At 42.4% G+C, this 14,197-nt stretch overlaps 1 protein-coding gene across 2 annotated transcripts in view; it reads left to right on the forward strand.

Moving 5' to 3' along the window:
• Positions 1 to 14,197, forward strand: part of FGF12 (fibroblast growth factor 12) — a 217,850-nt gene that overhangs the window by 81,580 nt on the left and 122,073 nt on the right. The window lies entirely within an intron of this gene.

Consider the following 14,197-nt stretch of genomic DNA (forward strand, 5'->3'; position numbering starts at 1 on the left):
TTCTAGGATCATCTTGTTGAAGCTTTTAAAGTGGTGTTTCTTCTGTGCTACAATTACTTCTGTGCTACATGTGTTTCTTCCATGACTCTGACTTTCCCTCTCTAGAACACTGAGTAAATGTAAATACCTCTAGAATGAAATCCTGTGTTGTTATTGTTATTATTAACATCTGTAGAAACTACTAATTGGATGCTTATGAGAGTGTCTTTTAGAGTATTCTTTCCTAATGCTTGTGTCGGGTTTCTTTGTGAGATCTTGGTCCTAGAAGAGAAAAAAGTCCATGCCTCCAGTGCAAATGCTTGGTGTTCTCTTAAAGAGAAAGGCAGTTCTTAGGGGACCACTGTTGCTGAGGTAGCCTGGATTCCCTTATGGCCTTGCTAAGGAAAAGCTGTTAATGGTTATAGCCACCCGTTTATGCCTCAATAGCCTCTTCCCTCCCATGACACTCTTGTGTGCAAGTTGCTGTCTGTGACAGGCTCATGGCAACAGGGGAATGTTTGGGAGAGAACGCTGGACTCCCTTCAAAGCACGTTCTGCCCTGCTTTGAAGAACAGTATGATAAATAAATAGACTGAATTGTGGCTGCACGTGGAAGCCGTACACACACTAGACTCTTTTCAGTGAAGAGCTATAGTGGAGTTTTCGCTGTAGTGCTATGTGTGAATGTTTGGTTTTATGTCTTTTGGAAGAGCAGTAAAGAGAACAATAAGCTACTGGTTAAAGTGGGGTGGTGCTCAGGCCATGGGGGTTGCTAGGCTGTAACTTTAGTGAACTAGAAGTCAATGACAGTGTCCTAATAGTTTTCTGGCTGAGCTGGTTTGGCTTAATAGGTGTATCCTGTACTAGAGTGTGCCTGATACATAAATGGTGCTTGAATTTTTTCTTACATTCCCAGTTCTGAGGAATAATACTGAACATTGAGTATTCTTTGTATTTCCTGATGTTGTTCTGTAAGGAGACGGACTATGGGAATGATCTCCTATTGTTATCTCTAACTGGGCTTATTTTCCAGGTACTAGCCCCATGCCACCATGAGCCTGACCACTCCAGATGGGGTCTGTTGCTTTGAATCAGCATGCTAAAATACATTCCCTTTCCTTGGCTGTGTTTTTTTCATTTTCTGTCAAGGTTGGGGTTTATGTTCTTGAAAAATGTGCAATAAAAAGGAAAACTCCCACTTATAAAAGGGTCAGTGCGGGGTGGGCCTGCTGGGGGATAAATCTCCTTGCTAATTTCAAAAGCTGAGCATGCCCCAGGAGACAGGTGTATACTCTGGCAACAACCCTAAAGGTGTAGTGCTGTGCCCAGTGTGGCACTGTGGGGCCAAGCCAGTCAGAAATGTAAACCAGCAAAAGGATTATAAAATTATGGGAGTAGAAACATCAACTACAACAGAGGTGGCACAGAATGTTGTGAGCTACTTAGGCATCTTTGATTCTCTGATCTGAAGTTATTCTGACAGATTGACCAAGCCTTTTGCCTTCCTCATATCTGTGTTTTTTTAAATGCAAACAGCTCATAAGGATGTAAGCACACGTTTAAAGTCAGATTCATATTTATGTGTTGTGCTGACTCAGAGCCTCAGACCACTCCTGATTCTGACAGAAGTTAATGCATGACACTTCAAAGAGAAACAGTGAAATATTGAAGGTAGTTGTATAGTACTGTACAGCTCTATTGTGATGTTAGCAAAAATATTAGCAAGATGTTTTTATTGTTATGCAAAGACCTCTCACCTCTTTACTTTAGCTAACTCTAGCCTGTTGTTTTCTTATGCTCCACTTCTGAGGTGTGCAGATCTTGTCTTAAGGGGAGGCTGTGGTTTTTTAAACAGCACCTTGCAAATGGGGCTTAATGGGTCTCCAGGCCGCCACAAAAGTGCAAGTAATTCATAGCAACGCAGAGTAAGGGATTTATCCTCTTCCTTTCTGAATTTCTTTACATGCATTTTAGCACAGCAACATTCTGTATCATCTTTCAGGTGCTTCACTTGTTATCTCAGTTTCAGACTTTGCAAGCTGATTAATTGTATTGCATGGGCAGAGATATTTCCCGTTGCAATGGTGCAACCACAGTTAATTTTGTTAAGTGTTTTTTCCTTTAATTTATTTTCTCTGCTAATACTCTTTTCCCCTTTGCTAAGGAGATGTGGTTTGCCAGTCCAGATTTTTTTTTTCTTTTGGCTTCCTAGCCAAAATTATGAAATAGATAGCTACTACACTGTTAAGTTCAAGGTAAGCATTAAATAATGACTGCACTTTGCTAGCAGATGTGAATAGAGTTGAGAAAAACTATTTTGAGTGACCTGTACCTGGTTTGCAGCCAGTTTGATGTAAAAGGCCCTGTACCCATGACTGCATAATAGCAGCATGGAGATTTCTGCTAATGTGTTTTAGCCTTCTTCCATAAGGATTTCTTACTTGGCTCTATGAGTGGTTCTGTCTCATGCCTGTCCTCCCCTTGGCTCCAGCACAGACTCTCCTGTGGGATGCATCATTGCTAAAACCACAGATACTTCTCACATTGACCAGCAACAGCATTCAGCATCAGTGCATTTTCAGCTTTATTTTCAGTAGTAGAGGTTTAGTTGTACCCAGAGACTGAATACAATTCTCAATTCTCAAACATTCGCAAAAGTACTTCTTAGTTTAAGTCCCTATTTTGCAAATTGATGCCTTCAGTACAAATTAAGCTCATCTTGAAAGTAAATCCTGAACTTGGCTTCCATGGGAGTCTCACACTGGTGAAATTTGGAGATGCTCCTGGAAATATACTGATTGATGCTGGCTTTATGGCAAATTAAAATGATGTCTGGCACAGTAGGTCTTCATATTTCTCCAGGCATCACAACACTAAGTTTGATATTTGGGGCAACCTAGACAAGCATTCTGTCTAGGTAGGCAGGGTCAGGCTGTGCCTCTGCCATTAATTAGCCAATCTGTTGCTGCCCATAGACATCTTTGCATTTTCCCTCAGACTATTTAGGGCACTGTTATAATGTTTCTTGCACGTGCAAGACATCTTCAGATGCAAATGGAATCACACACATAGGAGGTACAGTTGCATATTCAAGAATAGCATTTGGCTTATGAGCAGAACAGGCACTCCTTTGTTTGCTTGTGCAGTCATCTATGCATCCATCTACATTTTATTTACATACACTAGTTCTTGAAAATTTTCCCACTGCTGTTTATTCAAATAAACAGCAAGTTACAGTGTGCAGCAAATACTGCATAGTTCAGCTTCAAATTACTGGAAGCAGCAGCTCTGTGTATGTAAGCAACAGATAGTGAAAGCTGCAGTTCCTTGCTGAGTTCAGGGAGCAGAGAGAGGCTTTGATCTGTGGCAGCTCAGAGTGTGGATGTGCACTGCTGCTGGGAGATGGGAACGGTGGCTTAGTGGTGCTGAGCTGGAGCTGGGAGTGGGTCGCAAGGCTGAGAAGCACTGGGATCTGACTGGGGGTCATCAGTACATTCTCCTTCCCACACCAGGTGTCTTCCCTGCCATTCTCTGCCACTGTTATGGCACATATTTTGTTCAGGCTCCCTCTTCCTGTTTTGTGTTTTTGGAAAAGTAACACTTGCTGACCAGTGGAAGTTAAGTACCTGCGTTCTTCTGGAATAATGCCTATTGTTGATGCTCACATGCTAGTGGAAAGAATACCTTTGTCTGATTTAGTTTAATTCACATGGGAAATGAATTAAACAAAACTCTGAAAAGTCTTTTTTATTATAACAGGAGCACTCCTCTGGGGTATTATTCAAGAATAGCTGTAGCATTTTAAATTCACACTTCCTTTAGTCTGAAGTAACCCTCTCATGCAGAAACTGGCTAAGCATCTCTCCTGGAAGTCCATATTGCTTGTGCATCTTTTTAAAAAAATCTGTTCTAGAAATGACGAATGTTTAGCATTTTTATTTGGTGAAATTACTTGGTTACTATAATACAAAAGTTCCAGAGATACAAATGATAATGAACTTAGTTATACACATATAACTTTTTTAAGTACTTGCAGCCAGCTCTGTGTAGTTATGCAAAGGAAAGTCTTTCATATTATGCAGGATTTTATTTTTCAGTTTGCAATAAAGTATTTCATAAATCTTCAAAAGAAATGCAGGTCCAGGAACTCCCTGGGTGTAAAGTGGCTTAGCAATGCAGAGCTGTCAGCCACATGTCTGAGGTTACAGAGCTGGGCATCTTGAATTTCTGGATCTTACCTCAGTCCTCTGAGTATTGAAACTTGTCTGGGTCCTACCACAGCATCACTGATACTGAATCATATTTGAGAAATGTTTTACTTTCTGTGAATAAGCAAATACAAGCAAAATAAGAGTCATTTGAATTTTCTTAAGTACCTGTAATCAAGATGATAAACAGTACTTTGAAGCAGAGGTTGGCTGGTTTATGGCACTTCTCACCTAAAGATTTGCATGGTTTTGCAGAGGAATAAAGCTTAACTTCCTTCATTTCCCAATCTCAGCCAAGAAAAGAGTAAGAGGTGTCTGAGGTGTACGATTGCAATGCATTATAACCTGAAACATTTATGGGAAATGTTAGCTAACAGTATAATGAAATATTTTTTCCACTTTTTTATTGGTTTTCCTGAATGACTGTATGTATAAAATTCTGTGTTGCTGTTTTTTCACTTGAAGTGCAACCAAAGAATTCAGGGTCAAAGGGAGATATTTAAAGTTGATGACTCTCAGAGCAGATGCTTTTAGCTTAAGAGCTGTGTGACTGTTGTTAGGTCGTGTCCATCGAAGACCAAGGAGTATTTCCGGAGACAGGTCTCAGCTCACTGAACCATCTGAGTGCATATTTAACTCTATTCATGCACCTAGTCCCAACCAGAACCACTATTGAACCATTAGATTAGTGGTATTTATCATCCCTAAAATTCTTCTTATTTTCCCTGTCTGCAGAGCATTGACAGTAGGCTTGTTTTCTGCTTCCAGCGGATCCCTCTGGAGGTATTTCACAGCCATCAGTTCCCAGATGGAAAGCCTTGTTCATTAAAGAAATTGAAATCTTCCTGTTTTGTTTGTGAGAGTGATCTACTTCTGGCTCACTGAACTTTGTCTTAAAACCAAGCCACTTGTCTTCCCATAGCTCTTTCTGCTGCTTTCCAGAAGTAACGTTTAATTTTTTACCAGACTGATGCTAGTTTTAAATTTTTTAGTCCAGGTCGCACATATATCATCAAAAGTTTAGCATGGTCTGAAAACTTGATAAGGTTTCTCATAAAATATAGAATTTTTTTCAATTGTAAAAGACCTCAAAGATTATTGAGTACAACTGTTGACCCAGCACTGCCAAATCCACCACTAAGTGCCACATCGGCATGTCTTAAATACCTCAAGGGATGGTGACTCCACCACTTCCCTGAGCAGCCTTTTCTAATGCTTAGCAACTCTTTCAGTGAAGAAATTTTTCCTAATATACAATGTAAAGCTCCCCTGCTGCAATTTGAGGCCATTTCCTCTTGTGTCACTTGTTACTTAAAGAGGCCTACCCTTACCTTGCCACAGCCTTCTGTCAGGGAGCTGTAGAGAGCAATAAGGTCCTCTCTGATTCTCTCTTTCTCCAGGTTAAACACTCTCAGTTCCCTCAGCCACCCCTCGTGAACTTGTTCTCTAGATTCTTCCCCAACTCTGTTCTGGAGCTGGATGGATCACCTAAGTGTCTTTGTTGAAGCTAGGGGCCCAAAACTGGATACAGGAATTGACCTGTGGCCTCATAAGATGCTTGTAATGGATACTAGATGCAATGGTAGTGTGCAAAGCTTTCAATTGTGTCAATAAATGTTTGATTAATAGGCCTTTAAATAATTCTTCTTTCCGTCGGAGGAAAAGAGATGTGTAATGTTTAATAATAAAAATAGTGTTTCTTCCCATAGCCTGAAATGGCATGGAAGGAGGTAATCATGTTTTGTATGGCAAAGCATTTTTCTAAATGGCATGTTTATGCCTTTCTAGCATGGTGGCTGCAATTGGCTGCTGGGCCGATTTGCATGTGCTAAATTGCAGTCCTGGGGATCTGTGAAAACAACCCAGCAAAGCCAATCTCAGCTGGGAGCATGGAAGCTGCTGCTAAATTTGTGATGAGCCACCCCCAGGCCCAGCATGAGTCATTATCATTGTTTTGTTTTCCAGAAGTTGGTACCAAATGCTTCCAGGATCCAAAGCGTGGATTATCTCTGGAATTGTATTTGTTCCCTCAAAGCTTTGTTTGTTCCAGATAAGAGGAAAGAATAGGAAAGAAATCTGTTTTTAAAAAAAATGAAATAATTGTTTCCTTATTAGTGTTCTCCTCCTGCTTTTAATGTGCACTCACAGCCATTCGTTCACTTGAAAACTCACTTGTGCATGGCCCAGCAGTTGCTGCTTGGTCCTAATCAGTTTGCTTTGTGCTGCCAAGGTGATGTGGGGGCAACAGTAAGTACAGTAGGACGGGGCAACTTGACTGAAGTCATTGTTTGGCTATGGCAGAGCTCAGGTGGGGAGTTTGTGCTGTCCCTTCTTCTATTTGCCGTGCTGGTTTCTCAGTGACTGTTTTTATGAAGCCACAGCTGTGTGTGGGACCAGCTGGGGCATCCATGTGCTGTAAGTCAGGAGTCTTTGATCTGAGGAGTGCACTGGCCTGATCCCCAGGGTCTTACACCTGATGCCCACTTGCTGCAGTTGCTGGTCCTTGGGGAGATAGGACAAAGTGTTGAGAGAACAAAAGCCCCTGCCCTGTGCTTGGGATTGTGACAAACAATCCATTTGTTCCCAACTTTTAGCCCTTGTTTCAGGTCGTCTTCTGAAATAGACTTCTTTTGATGTGCTGTGGACCATGCAAGTGTACCTGCAGGGACTGTGGGTGGGATGCAGAGGAAATGCTGGGTCCTGGAAAGGTCCAGGAGTAGGAAAATTCATGTGTGTGGGTATACAGAAGCCTATAGAAGTGATTAAAATTCAAAAATTCAACATACAGTGGGTGGAGAAGACATGGACAGAGTGGGAGGCCTACATAAGCATGGGAGTGGATATAAGGAGCTGAGAGCACTGAAAAAGAAGAACAGACAAAGGGGAACTTCTAGTGAAACTGGTTCTAAAATGTAGTTAAACATGCTGTGCTTGCTTTGTGGACAGGAATACCCAATCTGGTGTTCCCTCCTCCGCATTACTGATTTTCAGGGTGGGGAAGTCTGCTGGGAAGACCAAAAGTATGTCTGGAGGGAGGGCAGGCAAAGCAATCTTCCTCATGGGGCTGAGGGTGAAGCTGGACATACTTGCACAGAGCATTCAAACTGAAAAAGCACAAGGATCAGACGTGTTCATGACACTCCACAATGCTCAAGCCTCTCTATGATGTTGTTGTGCTACAGATAACACGAACAGTATTGCAACGTCCTCCGTGTGGCAAGTTCCTTCTCAAGCTCTGGATTTCCTCTTTTGTTGCAATGTGAAATGAAAACCAAATGAAAGAAAATAATGATTCTACTGCTGGTGGGACTGGACAGCCAACATGCTGCTACTGCTTTTCTGAGCTCCTGTGACTTAGTGTTGCCATTGTTTATCCTCTTCTGTGGCTTTTTGGTGGTGGAGAGAGGGGCACGCGAGCATATGTTGAATCGCAGCAGTGAAATTCAAGTGCAGACCCCTTTCCTGTGTCCCATTGTGTTCTGCTCCCCTTGCTGTCAGTTCTGTGTGCCCAAGCCCTTTATTTCCCTGCTGCTTCAGTTTTGCAATAGCATAGGTATATCCTGGGTGGTGTATTTATGAGGCTGGAGGGAGTCTTAGGTGTTGTTTTTGAAAGGCTGATTTCCCCAGGTATTTATGCTCAGTGCAAGCAGGGTATAATCTTTTAAATATTCAGTTGGTTGATCAGACAAATATGTATATAAATATTCACATATGGTTTAATGTTTTGTGGCTGTGCTTGGGTGTTCCTCTCTAACTCTAATTTACCTTTGACGGATAAGACAAAGAAACCTGGTTTGTTTTTTCCTCTGTTTCTGCATTTGCTGGGGTTTCTGTGATGAATCCTTTACTGTGCTCACCCTTAACCTGAAGAGGCAGTTGTGGGAATATAAATCATGCTCCCAGATGCTTGCAGGCTGCTCAGCAACGAAATGCACTTTTCCTGCCCTGCCTTCCCTGCTAAATGGCCGACACACAACTTAAAGCATCTTGCTGGAGATCTGATTCTGCCCTGCTGCTCGTTTGTAGCACCTTGGCTGAGAAGGTGATGCGACTGTATTTTAGGGTTGGTTTGGGGCTTTGTTTTTGAGGTTAGAGAAGGTTAGAGTTAGAACAATGAAATTTGCTTAAAGGGTGTGTGAATCATGAATAATGAGGGTAATTAAATGGGAACCTGTCCTTTCCTGAGGAAACACTTTAGTGAATGAATTTCACACTTGTTTGGCATTTCTGGCAAGTGGTGGGTCTTGCTGAGAGTGCTCCCATGTGAGCTTCTCTCCTACTCATCCACAGCTCATGCCCTTTGGGTCGATACTTCTCTGTCTAACATGCTGTTTGGCAAGGCATGCTCCCACTCCCAGAGAAGGTCAGGCAATACACTTTCTAAATGATAGTCTGCTAAGTATAAAAATATCCAAACCAGAGGCTTTTCTTTGTTAGTAGTGAGAAAAAAAAAATTTAACTCTGAACTGGCAGAAAGATCCAGACAGGCACACTGCTTTGTGAAATAGCCATGGGTACCTCTTGGGGACTGTGCTAAAGGCTGTCCTGGTATAAGGCTGTGTCTTTTCAGGGGGAAGAGTTTATTGCTTATGTGCATGGCCACTGAAAAAAAGTGAATGAATAAGGAAGTCAGGTTTCAATAAGGAAGTCAGGTTTTGACAAGTCAGGTTTCAATAAGGAAGTCAGGTTTCAATAAGGAAGTCAGGTTTTGACAAGGGACATGCAGGGTGCAGAAAGAGAAATGCAGAGCCCTGAAGTGTGCTGGGAAGATACTTCTGGGTCTAATTCCTGCCCAGAGCAGGGACAAAGGACTGGTAAATCCTGCTCACTCAGCCCAAAGGCATCACTTCTCTTTCTCTCCTGTCACCCTGTTCACTCTTGTGAGCTCCAGACTCACTGCAAGTTTCAGACTCAATAGATTTTCCCTGATGCTTCTTTGCTCTTGGTCTGTAGAAGGGGAGGACAGCACAGTGCTGGGGAGGAGAGAAAGTCATTGAATCTCTATTATTTATGGGGATGTTGTTCATTTGACTGTTAAAATGCTGCTGGGATTAAATGTTAGAGGAATGATGTGCTTGTTACTCAGTGAGCACATGTTGCCCCACTAACTTCCAAAGGACAGTTGTCTGTTTTAGCACTTCTATAATTGCTTGTTAAGCTTTGAGACTAAGAGCCAATATGTCTTACTCCCTACTTCATCTCTGCTTTATCCACAATGGTGTTGTGTTATAGAGACAGATCTTCACTGGGTTTAGTGTAGTCTGGAAAGAATTATTTGGAAAAAAATGCAGGAAACCTCTGAAAAAGTCACCAATGGAAAGATATAGGGAAGCAGCATCATTAATAGAAAAATATCAGAGCAATTAATCTGGACCAGAGTAAAGTGTCCATCTAGTCCAATAGCCTTCCTCCATCCACATCAAACAGGAAAAAGTAAGAAAATATGATCTGTCCCCCAAATGCTCTCCCAGCTGCTAGCTATTTTCAGCTTAGAAAATTATCTGAGTCAGACATGGTTCAATGTACGTAAGAGTTCTCAGTGGATATTTCTTTTGTGTACTTGACCAGTCTCCCCTTGAGTTCAGATATATTTTTAGCATCATAGTGTCCTGTGGAAAGGATTTCCCCAGACCTGTTACACGAAGAAGCCTGTCTTTTCCTTTGTTTTGAACTTCATTCCTGCTAGCTTGGGTTGATGCTTTCCAGAGACCAGTACTAAATGAGATAGCAAATAACAGACCCCATCCTCCTCTCTTGCTACTTGCAATTGCAGAGACCACAAGCATACTCCTGCTAAGCTGTTCTCACAGTTTGAAGTGTCTTGGATCCTATTGCTGCCTCTCTCTAAACCATTTCCTGTTCTAATAAATGCTTGTTGCAATGAGAGGAGCACAACATCACACACTTGCCTCGAGTAAGGCATTGCTTTTCTTTATGCCCAGGGGTTCAAAACCAATGGGATTGATTCAGCTGGAGAGACAGCAGTTGTCATGTGGGGTACAGAAAGAAAAGCAGGCTGGTGAGTAGGCTGTTATGGCCAAATGATGAGTTCTGCAGCTGTCAGTCCCTACAAGCTTGTGATTAAAGTGGCATCTCAAGCTGTAGGTGGACACAGCCTCAGTGAGCCGTTGAGCCGCATCAGGAGATGAGGATGGCCATGCTGGAAGCTCTGTGTGTGACGAAGCGTGGGGGATCACCTTGAGACACAACTTCTGCTCTGGGATGCTCTGAGCTCCGTTCTGCCTCGTGAACTGTGCTGGCAGCTGGCTGCCCATGGACCAGAGCAAGAGGGGGGGAGCTGGTTCGACTCTGATATGAGATGCTGCCCCTCACATCCAGAGAAGAGAAACCAGGATATCTGGGGTGGAACTGAGCTCCTTTCATAGCATATCCCGATTTGGAAGGGACTCACAAGGACCATGGAAGTCCAACTCCCGTTTTAATATGCATCTGCATGGTGAGATGAGCTGCAGCTTAAACCCCATTGATTGCGTTGGCAGGATCTCCACCGAGTGTAGAGGAAGCCAGGGAGAGTTTCTCAGCCTGACATTTAGGCTGTGGGTACCTGCATATAACTTTACCCTGGGTTCCACCCCACCTTCCTCTGCCTTACTGCCTGTCTGTAGTTCTTTGCAAAGTACCTGTGTGACTAACCCAGGACCTGTGTGACAACTGAAGGACTCTGAGTCTCAAAGCTGTTTAATGTTACTCTGTCTGTACACTGGAACTGGAGAAAGGGGGTAGGATTTAAGGTATTTCAGAGAAAATGCACCGTGAGAATTTTAGAGTACAGTTGAAATTCCTTATTTGTGCTTTAAGAGGCATTTGAGACTTCCAGCCATTCAGTAAGCTCCCATTAAAAGGACATGCATTACAAATTTCTCATGTAAATGTATTTAATGTTCAGTAGGAGGGCAGCTTGCCAGGGAGAATATGCTGGCTGCCTATTAAGAGAAACAGATGAAGGCAGTTGCTTTCTAAGGGTTAAGTATGACCTGGTAACCCAAGGCCTGCAGCGTTAGCAAGTGCCAGCCAGCAGCTGGAATAGCTCAGTGATGGATAACAAGCGCCCTGTCCTTCCATTCCTCCAAAGAGAGCCTTGCTCAGTGAAGGTTTCTAACGCTGAATCAGCAACAGCACTGGCTCTCTAAAGGGCTCAGAGCTTCTGCACACTAAAGGTTAATGGTGCTATCTCAGGAGGTAGATTTTAGAGGAAAAAGGTTTTTTTCACTGTTGTTTGGGTTTTGCTTATCCTCTCTATATTACCTGCAGCAGTGTGCTACTGCATAGACAAAGTGGGCTGTGACCTCAATCAGCTAGTTAATTTTAAGCCCGTGCTTAAGTGATTTGCTAAAACTGTGCTTATTCAGAGAAAGAAAGCTGATTGTATTTTCATTGCTCAAGCTAGGTGAATTATAACATCTAAGTGATTTTAATGATGAAGAGGCATATTATGCTTTGAAACAATTATTTACATTCCCATGAAGTACATTAGTATCAGTCAGTATGTCTGATGATTGATAGCCATGCTCATACTTGCTAATAATCCCCTCAAAGCTATTTGAAATACTGTATTGTGCCCTTACATTTTTATCTCTGTAATTTTAAGATGAGCAGAGCTCATTAAACCAAAGTATTTTTATGTCTTGTGTCAATAGAAAATGTTCTTTTAAATGTTCAGAAGGAGTTGGTTACAGAAATATGGGAGAGAGAGGGAAGAGATTGTTTTTCTTTCGTGTTCAGTTCATTCTTCATCCTTTTGCTTTTTGATGACTAAACTGTTCTGTATTTGCAATTGAAAACTGTTGATTGGAAATTCTTGTGAGACTAACATAAATGGAGCTTGATTTTGAAAAATATATTCATGATCGTTTGCCTAATTTGTGTGTGCAATTAGCATGATTGCCACTGGAAATGGCCATCTGAGAACAGACTGTTGGAGACTTACGTCTTTTTCTGATCTGTTTTCTCTCTCTCCTCCTTAAGGTGCCAACTCCTATGATGTCTAAATATTACCCATGGAAGTTTAATTTGGTAATATGTTTATTGATATCCTTTCATCTCTTACCTCTCCACTTTCAGGTGTTTGTTAAAAGGCTGAGAATGATTTTTACCTTCTGCTTCCTTCTCAAGTCCACTTGACACAACGTAGAAGAGGTTCTTTCATCTAAGTTGTTGATCTTGCAAGTCAGAGTCAGATCTCGCTGGCAACTCTATAGACTCTTACGTGGCCATAGTAATATTTAAGTAGTTTCCAGGTGTGCACAAAAGATTACAGCTCTCATCTGTCAGGTCTCTTACTCCCTCCTGAGGAAAACTGTGCTCATAAGGGACATTTATTGGTGACAAGGTGGAATTGTTTAATTTTTCTTTGTTTTAAACATGTGATGAATTAAAAATGTAAGATAGATGAGTCTCTAGAGTATTCCCTTCAGTGAAGCTGTGAAACCTGGTTCAGGTTAGGGATTTGAAGGGCATGTCAGCTCAAGCCATCTTTGAGCTGACTTGGAGTCCTTTTTGTAGGAGAATGTATCAAGGCTGCAGTTCCTCAGTGGCTTCACTGATGGGTAAGTGAAGGGAATAAGCTTGTGAACCCAGCTTCTGCGGGCAATACTCTTATTCCCTCCCAATGCTGGTGCTGGGGATTAAGCCAATGGGATTTTACCCTATTCTTATTATTGGTATTTTAAAAATGAATTGCTTTTAATCAAACCAGCCTTACTTGAGTCATCATGTAGCTACACAAGTACTGCTGTGGTAGGGAGGGAATCAGCAAGAAAGGTGTAGCCTGAGGTAGGGAGGGAATGGGTGGAATTGCCCCTGTTTGCAGCTACTCCAACGTACCTGGGTTTGGAGCAATGGGCACAGCCCCACTGCTGGTGACATTCACATTGCATTCATTGCTCCTGAAATGTTCTCCATCCTGAGGTACAACTAAGTCAGATCTAAAGATTAGGTGCACCTTCCAGTCTGGGGTGTGACTCAGCCCTACAGCTGCAGAGGTGGGAGAGCCATGGCAGTGTACAGAAGACAAATATCCCCAGGCTCATTAATGATGGGATGGAGAGCACATACTGCCTGATTGCTTATTGCCTGTGGCCTTTCATTAAGAGTAAACTCAATTTTCCCAGTATTGACAGCTGCCTGGTGGAAGGGTCATGTTATGTGGCAGGCACTGATTTGCCAAGAGCAAGCACCCAGATACAACAATTTGTCAGAAATGATACAGGCAGTGTATTTTGTTCTTTTCTCCTGTGCTCTTGTTGAGAGGAAGCAATTTCTAGGGATGAGACATTAAATATGTCAATCCTGGCCTGTCTGCTAGGTAGGAAATGCTGGAAAGTTAATGAATTTAAGTGGGGGAGATGGTTCTTGATTGTACTTGCTTGTTCCTGGCCTGGGTTGAGACTCATTTAATTAAAGGAATGTAGTATCCTTTCCAAAAAGACCCCCAAGCCACTCAAAACCTTTGGGTTTTTTCCTGCCCAGTCTTTCTGATCCTTCCCAAAGCACAAACATTTATTGTGCTATGAGGGAGAACTTTGGAAAGGAACAAGCAGAATACGTTTTGCCAGGGAGCATCAGTTTCTGCTGGCCCTAGCACTGCTCTTCCTCCTGCTCTGTCCAACCAAAGGCCCTCTCCATTAGCACAGCTCGCTCAAGCATCTTCCCTCCTCATTCTAAGAGCTGCTCCAGCCCCTTCCAAACATATAATTATAGGCATGAAAAAAAAAAAAAAATTGTTCTTATTCAGCACCTGATAAAATGGTGACTCAGGCCTTTTCATTTTCCATTGGAAATGCAAGTTCTCACACATTAGGAGCGCTCACCAACATGCAGCCTGAATCTTAAAGGGAACTCTGTCTGCCCCCTGGAAGGGCAAAATAGTTACAAATGCAGAATGCCGGGTTGTGGCTCTCACAAGTAGCTTCATTTGGCCACATGGTGAAGCCAGCCAAGGTCACTTACCTGTTTCTGCACTTCCCCCTGCAGTGTAGTTATCCCAGCAA

Source organism: Haemorhous mexicanus, chromosome 10, assembly GCF_027477595.1.
Source record: "Haemorhous mexicanus isolate bHaeMex1 chromosome 10, bHaeMex1.pri, whole genome shotgun sequence".
Taxonomy (NCBI): Eukaryota; Metazoa; Chordata; class Aves; order Passeriformes; family Fringillidae; genus Haemorhous; species Haemorhous mexicanus.